General features: G+C 40.6%; 1 pseudogene; it reads left to right on the top strand.

Moving 5' to 3' along the window:
- The first annotated feature begins 351 nt into the window (after positions 1–351).
- Positions 352–4,512, top strand: LOC121362648 (annotated as a pseudogene).
- The last annotated feature ends 4,753 nt before the right edge of the window (positions 4,513–9,265 follow it).

Genomic DNA, 9,265 nt, shown 5'->3' on the forward strand with positions numbered 1-9,265 from the left:
AGGACTCTGTGTACACTATTGTCATTTTGGTGGCAAGTTACATTGAACTCCTAATCAATACTATTTCCTTTGTTAGCTTTAATACAGGTACCTTGATATCATGTACTGTTATGTTATGCTGTAATCTACCGGTAGTTCTTTAGTTTTAATCTGTGTAGTAAGTAATTCTGATTAAGATCTTTCATCCGTTACCTCTTGTCTGTTAATTAAATAACTCATTTTTTATAAATAAATCTGATTTGCCATCATTAGAACACATCATTAGGCCAGAGTGATTCCTTAAATTTAAACTCTTGCCAAATCTGAGGCTAAGGCAGGGCTTGTCTGAAGTTTCCACTTGTGCCATGACACATGGGAACAGGCCCTGCAGGGAAAAGAGGTCCAAGAGACTTGGTTGGTATTCAAGGATCACTTCCTCCAGGCAAAGAAATAAGGGGCAAGAGACCTGCATGGATAAATAAAGAACTCCTGTCATCACACAAGCGTAAGCAGGAAACACACAGGAGATGGAAGCAGGGACAGGTCACTTGGACTGAATATAGAGAGGTTGTCAGAGTAAGTAGAAATGAGACAAAGAAGGCAAATACCCATCTGGAATTAAATCTGGTCAATAATGTCAAGGACAGCAAGAAGGGCTGCTTCAAGTACATCAATAACAAAAGGAAAACAAATGACAATATGGACCTGTTACTAAATGGAGGCAGGACCCTGGTAACAGAGCATGCAGAGAAGGCAGAGTTACTGAATGCCTTCTTTGCATCAGTCTTCACTGACAAGACCAGCCCTCAGGGATCTCTGCCCCAGGAGACCAGGGTAAAGGAATCTTGGAAGGAACACTTTCTCTTGGTCAAGGAGGATTGGGTCAGAGAACACCTAGGCAAACTTGACATCCACAAGTCCATGGGCCCTGACAGGATGCATCCAAGAGTGCTGAGCGAGCTGGTGGACATCATAGCTAGGCCACTCATTATCATCTTTGGAAGGTCATGGTGATCAGGAGAGGTGCCTAATGACTGGAAGAAAGCAAATGTCACTCCAGTCTTCAAAAAGGGCAAGGAGGACCCAGGGAACTACCATCCAGTCAGCCTCACATCAATTCCTAGAAAGGTGATGAAGTGCCTCATTCTGGAGCCATCTCTCCAGATGGATGACAAGAAGGTGATCAGGAGTAGTCACCATGGACTCACTAAAGGGCAATCATGCTTGACCAACATAATTACCTTCTACAATGAAACAACTACCTGGATGGATGAGGGGAGAGCAGTGGGTATTGTCTACCTCAACTTCAGCCAGGTTTTTGACACTGTCTCTCACAGCATACTCATAGGCAAATTTGGGAAGTATGGACTGGATGAGTAGACAGTGAGGTGGATTGAGAACTGTCTGAATAGGAGATTCCAGAGGGTTGTAATTGGTGGCACAGGGCCTAGTTGGAGGCCTGCCAATAGCCTCCAGGTTCAATAGGTTCAATACCAGGACCATTATTCTTTAAGTTATTCATCAATGACTTGGACAAAGGGGCAGGTGCCTTCTTGGCAAGTTCGCTGATGACACAAAACTGGGAGGAGTGGCCTATACCCCAAAGGGCTGCACAGCCCTTCAGAAGGACCTCAACATGTTGAAGAGCAGGCAGAAAAGAACTGTCTGAAATTCAACAAATGCATGTACAGAGTCCTATACCTGGGGAGGAATAACCCCATGCAACAGTACAGGCTGTGAGCTGGCCTGCTGGAAAGCAGCTCTGTGGAGAAGGACCTGGGGGTCCCGATGGACAATAAGCAGTCCATGAGTCAGCAGTGTGCCCTTGTGGCCAAGAAGGCCAATGGTATCCTGGTGTGCATTAGGAAGAGCATTGCCAGCAGGCTGAGGGAGGTGATTTTGCCCCTCTACTCAGCCCTGGTGAGGCGCATCTAGAGTGCTGTGTCCAGTTCTGGGTTCCTCAGTACAAGATAGACATCTCTTTTCCAGGTTGAATAATCCCAATTCTCTCAGCCTTTCCTCACAGGAAAAGTGCTGCATCCCTCTAATCAACTTGGTAGCCTTCCTCTGGATCCACTCCAATGGGTCAATGCCCTTACTGCACTGGGGACTCCAGAGCTGGATGCAGCACTCCAGGTAGGGTCTCACCAGAATGGAGTAGAAGAGGGGCAGAATCACCTCCCTCGCCCTGCTGGCCACACTGCTTTGGATGCAACTCAGGATACAATTGGCTTTCTTGGCAACAAGCGCACATTGCCAAAACCATAGACCTACTGATAAAACAAAAAGCACGATACAACAATGTCCAGCATCTCCTCCACCAGCACCCTCAAGTTCTTCTCAGCAGGGCTGCTCTTGATTTGTTCATCCTCCAGCCTGTATTCATACTGGGGGGTTGCTCTGACCCAGGTGGAATACCTTGCCCTTTAGTTTGACCAGCAGGTCCCTACTCAGCCATGCTGGTCTCTTGCCTTCCATGCTCAATTTCTTGCTCCTGGGGATTGCTGGCACTTGTGCTCTATGGAAAACATCCTTAAAGATCTGCCAGCTTTGTTCTACTCCCTTGACCCTGAGGGCAGTCTTCTAGGGGATCCTATTGACTACCTCCTTGAAGAGCTGGAAGTTTGTTTTCCTTTAAGTTCAGGGGCCTGACTTTACTCCTTACCTGACCCATATCCCTCAGGACTGCAAACTCCAGCAGTGCACAATCACTGCAGCCCGGGTTCCCTCCAATCTTAAAACCCCCGATTAGCTCACGTGCATTGGTGACCAATGCATCCACTATCACATCCCCTCTGGTAGGACTGTCTATTACTTGGATCAGAAAGTTATCCTCTGTAAGAGCCATAATGAGGGATGCGGGACTCCAGGCGGCTCTTCAAAGACCATACATATCTGTGAGACTTTCTTGTCAAACTTTCATCCTTCCCAACAATCCTCCATGCATTCCAGGAGTCATTTGGATTGTCTACAGCTCACCATGCTACTTTTACAGCAGATGTCAGAGTGGCTGAAGTCCGCCAGCAAGAAAAGAGCCTGTGAGCATGATGCCTCCTGTAGCTGGAGCAAGAAGGCTTCATCAACAGGTTCCCCTTGATTGGGCAGCCTGTAGTAAACACCAACCACAAGGTGCCCTTTGTTGCCTTGGTCTCTTATTTTGACCCACAGGCTTTCAACCCACAACTCTTCACACTCAATCCACCTCTCCATGTAGAGGGCAATCCATCTGCCTCTCCTTCCTCTCTCATCTCTTCTGAACAGCCTGTAGCTATAAATAGTCACACTCCAGTCATGGGATTCATCCCACCAAGTTTCAGTAATGGCAACAAGGTCATAACTTTCTAGCAACACAGTGGCTTCCTACTCCTCCTGTTTGTTGCCCATGCTGTATGCATTGGTGTAAAAGCACCTCAGCTGGGTCATCAGCCATGTTGCCTTCCTAGAGGAACACCCTTTTATTCCTGTGAGATATTTCCCTGGTGTTTCCCTGTTGACTTCTGTTACCTCAGGAGTCCCTGGCTCATCTCTGTAAGACTTCAAGTGTACTTCAATGTGACCAGCACATTTCAGAGTTACCAGCAGAGGACCCTCACTAGCACCCTATTCCTCTAACCTTTGCTTCTCATCCCACAGCGTGCCAGGGACAAGCCTGATATTGTCCCACTCCCCTATCACATCTAGTTTAAAGCCCTGCCAATAAGCCCCAGTGGTTCCTGGGAAAAGACTCTCCTCCCCCACTAAGAATGGTGAATCCCATCTGATGCCAGCATGCCCAGTGCTGTGTAGGCCATTCCATTGTCAAAAACCCCAAAATGTTGGTAGTGACACCAGCTGCAAAGCCATGTATTAATAGACAGTCCATCTGTTTCTTCCAATGTTGCTGCCTTCAACTGGAAGTATAGAGAAGAATATACATTGTGCCCCAGATTCCCTTACCAACCATCCCAAGGCCCTAAAATCTTTTTTGATTGCCCTCAGACTATGTGCTGCCACTTCATCCCCCCCTACATGGAAGATCACTAATGGGTAGTAGATACAATATTTTATTATGTCCTTCAGGGGTCTGTATTAGGACCAGTGACATTAATGACATAGACAAAGATAGAATGCACCCTCAGCAAATTTGCAGATGACATCAAGCTAAGTGGTGTGGTTGACATACCTGAAGGACAGGATGCCATCCAGAGGGACCAGGACAAGCTCAAGAAGTGGCCCATGGAATTCTCATGAGGTTTAACAAGACCAACTGCAAGATGCTACACCTGGGTCAGAGCAACCCCCAGTATCAATACAGGCTGGGGGATGAACAAATCAAGAGCAGCCCTGCTGAGAAGAACTTGAGGGTGCTGATGGAGGAGATGCTGGACATGAGCTGGCAATGTGCGCTTGTTGCCAAGAAAGCCAATTGTATCCTGAGTTGCATCCAAAGCAGTGTGGCCAGCAGGGCGAGGGAGGTGATTCTGCCCCTCTTCTACTCCATTCTGGTGAGACCCTACCTGGAGTGCTGCATCCAGCTCTGGAGTCCCCAGTGCAGTAAGGGCATTGACCCATTGGAGTGGATCCAGAGGAAGGCCACCAAGTTGATTAGAGGGATGCAGCACTTTTCCTGTGAGGAAAGGCCGAGAGAATTGGGTTTGTTTAGACTGAAAAGAAGACTTCGACATGACTTAATTGTGGCCTTCCAGTACCTGAAGGGAGCCTACAAGTAAGATGGAGAGGGAATTTTAACAAGAGCATGTAGTGACAGGACAAGGGGTAATGGTTTCAAACTAAAAGAGAATAGGTATAGATTAGATATAAGGAATTTTTTTTTTACTTTGATGGTGGTGAAGCATTGGAACTGGTTGCCCAGAGAAGTTGTGGATGCCCCATCCCTGGAAATGTTCAAGGCCAGGTTGGATAGAGCTCTAAGCAACCTGGTCTAGTACAAGGTGTCCCTATTCTTGGTAGGGGGAGTTGGAACTACAGGATCTTTAAGGTCCCTTCCAACCCAGGCAATTCTATGATTCTATAAAATCTCAAATACAAAAAAGATGGAGCTTCCCTCCACAGACAATCTGTGTAGCATGCCATGAGAGAAACACATCTGGGTGCATCTGTTGCTGCATGATCACAGGGTTCCCACCATATGAAGGGACATAAGATTTGCTCTTTTTATTTTGTCTTAGTAAAAAGGCTATTTCATTAATCCATTTGTTGTTGCACCTTTCCTATTGAGATCCAGAAAGAACACATGAATATGTACATGAATTGACCTTTTAAAAATCACTTTTAGTCATGTTAGACCTGCAGTGCAGTACAGTATGTGAGATGCTTTCACAGCTGAATGCTGCTTGAATTTAAAAAAAATCTTTTCCATAGTAAAACTCAAACTCATTAAATAATTTATCTGTCTTTTCTGTATTCCATTCACTTGCAACAATCTGGCTGCTAACATCTTGCTTCTGCCTGAATTCCATCAATATTCAGTCCAGCCACCTTTTTTCTTAATTTAATATATTCTAGCCAAATGGTAATCTGCTTTCCTAAAATACATATTACAGATGGCCCTACAGCTACAAAAAGCTGGCTTCATATAATGAAACTATATAACCAAATTTAAAATAAAGCTTTCTTGTACTATTTAAGTGTTTCTAGCCTTTGTAGATCACAAGATCGGGTAATAGAAATACAAAACTAATAGGATTATCACTGAATTCCTAATTATTCTCCATTTCTCTTGAGACTGTTTTAGTGAGTTTGCAAACTAATCAATAAACTTGCTTATGACACTGATAGAATGCAAGTTCAAATATATGCAAATATAAATTTGATAAGAACAAAGGTAATGGGCGCATGTATACACTTATCTATATAAAGCAGCCCAGAACTAAATGCTATTAACTTTATTTCAAAATAATTACATCAGGGTACAAACAAAGATAAGATTAGGAATATATTCAAAGCAGACTGCCAACTGACTTGCTAATAGGAAAAGCATTAGCATTGAGAAGAAGTATTTAAAACCATGTTTTGTAATGTTTAGAATATGTACTGTGACATCTCCTTTCTTGAATAGTACATGCTTCTACACCTGTAATTGTGACAGCAACCATAATTCATGTGTGGGAAAAATAGGTTGTAGAAAACCAACATCAAAGAAGTGACTGATCAAGGATTAAAAATAAGTATCATATTGACTGATTACTTATCAAAACTTTCATACATCTCTCCAAAACATCCAGTATCTTTAAATCTTACCCTAGTGAAATGCCAAGACTGATCCCATATGTCAGTTTCTCATCTTCTTTGTTAATAATAAAACAAGTATTTTAATAAATAGAAATTCCCTCCAGCTTGCAATATTATCTGAATTATCAGTCTTCATAATTGTAAAAAGGACTGAGACAACTACAAATGGTTTTACAGTAGAAAACAAGTCTTTAACTTGCCTAGTGTTTTTAGACACACACAAAGTTGAATAGTATTACATAACAAGACATGCTTTATTACCATCAGCAGAACAAGTTATTAAGTAGTTAATACTGCCACACTATGCAGTGACAGTACATATCACAGACAAACCTGTATTTACTAATCAAACTTAACTAAAGCTAGAGTCTCACAAGAAAAAATCCTCTACATCACTGGCAAAACCTTAAGACATTTAAATTTAACTTTTCTACCAAATAAGCTTCTCAAAGTGACATTGCTTTAGTATATAATTCTTACTAGTTCCATTTAAAAAATATGTATCATCAAGAGTGTAATAAAGTGTTTACTGCTCAGATGACAACACACAAATTTGGTGAGAAAAATCCCCAATTTTAATTTACAACTAAATTTAAACGAGACTCATCTACCCTTAAGAGAAGTCACATATCACTTTAATTTCCCTAATAAGCAAGATTAAATCTTCTACTTCCAGTTCAAAAAGAAAAGGCTACACTACAAAACAGTTTTACAGTAATATTCAAGCAATAGCTAAAATTGTTAACAACAGTAAAACAAATTTTGCACAAAAGTTTTGCTCGGCTGTTTTTCCTTTTATAGTATGCCACTTTTCTTGCAAATTATTTCAAGTTCATAAATGACAGTATATTGTAGAAGATAATAGGACTTCAATTAAATAGGTGATCATTAAATCCAATAAAGAATAATTGACAAAGACTAGCAATACTCCTAATATCCAGAGGAAAATATTACTTACTGAATTTTTCGGGAATTATATCTTCAGCAGGTTGAACAATGGCTAAGATTTACAATGTTAAATTGCTTAAGCTTAAAATCAGAATTTTCATTGCAAGGCCACTGCTTCATATTTACTTAAAGACATAGAAATTACCTTTTACAGAATAAAAAGTTTTTCCTCCTCACAAAAGCACACCCCTTTAAATCTAAGAAGAAAAGAGTCTATGCAGCTACATTAGAAGGAAAAAAAAAAAAAAAAACAAAAAAAACCCAAACAGTTACCAGCAGAGAAGTCTTCTCTATCATCATCTGGCATGACTTCTACTGGCTTTGGACCACGGGAGTTTGTGCTGAGGTCTTTTGTAGGAAGACTTGCTGGCTCTGCAGATGAAGGACTTGACTGTTAAGAAAAATGTGAAATAGCAGAGAACTAGTTGTCACATATCAATATATAAGTATTGCAGCAAACATTCTTTCATTGCAAAGAAACAAGCAAGATGTATAGAAAGGAAGCCCAGTCAGCTATTTCCATTTCCTAGAATAAGAATGAACAAAGTATACAAACTAGTTTCATTTACATTTAAAACTGCTACAGAAATATCTAGAATAAGCTTGATAGCATTCTGAATGTAGTTTAATTACGAAGGTATTTTTGGAAAGGCTTATATTTAGATTTGGTGTAGTAATTTCTTCTATGTAGAAAAAAGTCTCCAAGTGCTTCTTACCAGTTTTTCAGAGTAAGTGAACAAGTTAGCTTCATTCAAACAATACACAGAATACACAGCTCCTTGCAGCCATAAGAAATCTCAGAGTTCCATTTTACTGTTCATAATACACATGAAATTTATATTTTGTTGGAACAAAGGTAAGTTAGCAAAATTTCCTCTTGTAAAATAAATGTTAACACTGAAGTTATATGGAAGAAGTATTAGCAGTTTTACAGCTTTCCCACAGCTTAACTTAGCCAAATTGTAGGTAAAAACAGAACAGCATGTCTTCTGTCAGGGGCAAAAAGAATGAAAAGGAAAAAAAAAAGGGGGGGAGGGAGAAGGAGGGGGGCAAGAAAAGAAATTAATAATGCAAAAAGCAAGGTAACAGCTCTAAGATTAAAACAGTTAGAAACTCTCTTAAAGCACTATAACCTTCACATAAATTGGATTTGGACCTCACTGTCACATGTCATACTTTCCTCTTAGTTAATCAGCAAACAAACATATGACCAGGATTAAGTCAGCTCTGTTTTCATTTTAATAGAGCTGCCATTGCCTTTAGAAACAGATACTTTATTATAGGACTATAGCAACACTCAAATGCATAAGTTTAATTAGACCCACACCATGTCAAATCATTCTTCTCTGGACTAAGGTGCCCTGTACACTTAAACAATCTAGCTTTAAGATAGGGAGAAGTTCAAACTCAAACTTCATGGCCTCTTCCTTCCAAATTGGCTAGAAATTCACAAGAGCAGGATTATTTCCTAGGCACTCTATTTGATTAAAAGTAAAAACATGCTTTATCTTCAAACTGCCTCTTGAAGCAAGGAAGCTACCCTTTGCTACTTAACTACTTTCTTCCAAATAAACTGACCACAGAAGCAAAGCAGCACAACAGAGCTGTCAACCAAACCACTCAATATGGAGGAAGTGCATTTCTTCACTTTTTTCCCCAGCTATAGAAGTTTTCAGAAACTATTTTTAATCATTAAGATGAGGACTTTTCATTGTTAGACTGCAGATTAGGCATTAATTCTATCACATATCTTAGGAGTTTAATTCAAGAGCACATCAATAAAGAAATTATTTATGTTTTATTGGTTTTTCTGAGAGTACAAAACAAGACTCCAGTAATACACCCTGTACCACACACAGATGTGCATGTCCTATTAAAACAGTTTTTGACAACTGCAGGTGAACAAATCACGTAATTTGTTATTCCTTTACAGTATTTTTCCACAATTTTTCTGTAGCATTGCACAAATTATCTATAAAAATAAAAAAACCCCAACATTTTTAAACTACTTCAGAGAATGCAAGTGCCTTTAAAAAACATATTTAAGAGCCTCTTTACTTACTGATGTGACCGACAACAGAATTGTATTTGTCCTGGTTTAGGGCAA

The sequence above is a fragment of the Pyrgilauda ruficollis genome, unplaced genomic scaffold (assembly GCF_017590135.1).
Source record: "Pyrgilauda ruficollis isolate IOZ18807 unplaced genomic scaffold, ASM1759013v1 scaffold652, whole genome shotgun sequence".
Lineage (NCBI taxonomy): Eukaryota > Metazoa > Chordata > Aves > Passeriformes > Passeridae > Pyrgilauda > Pyrgilauda ruficollis.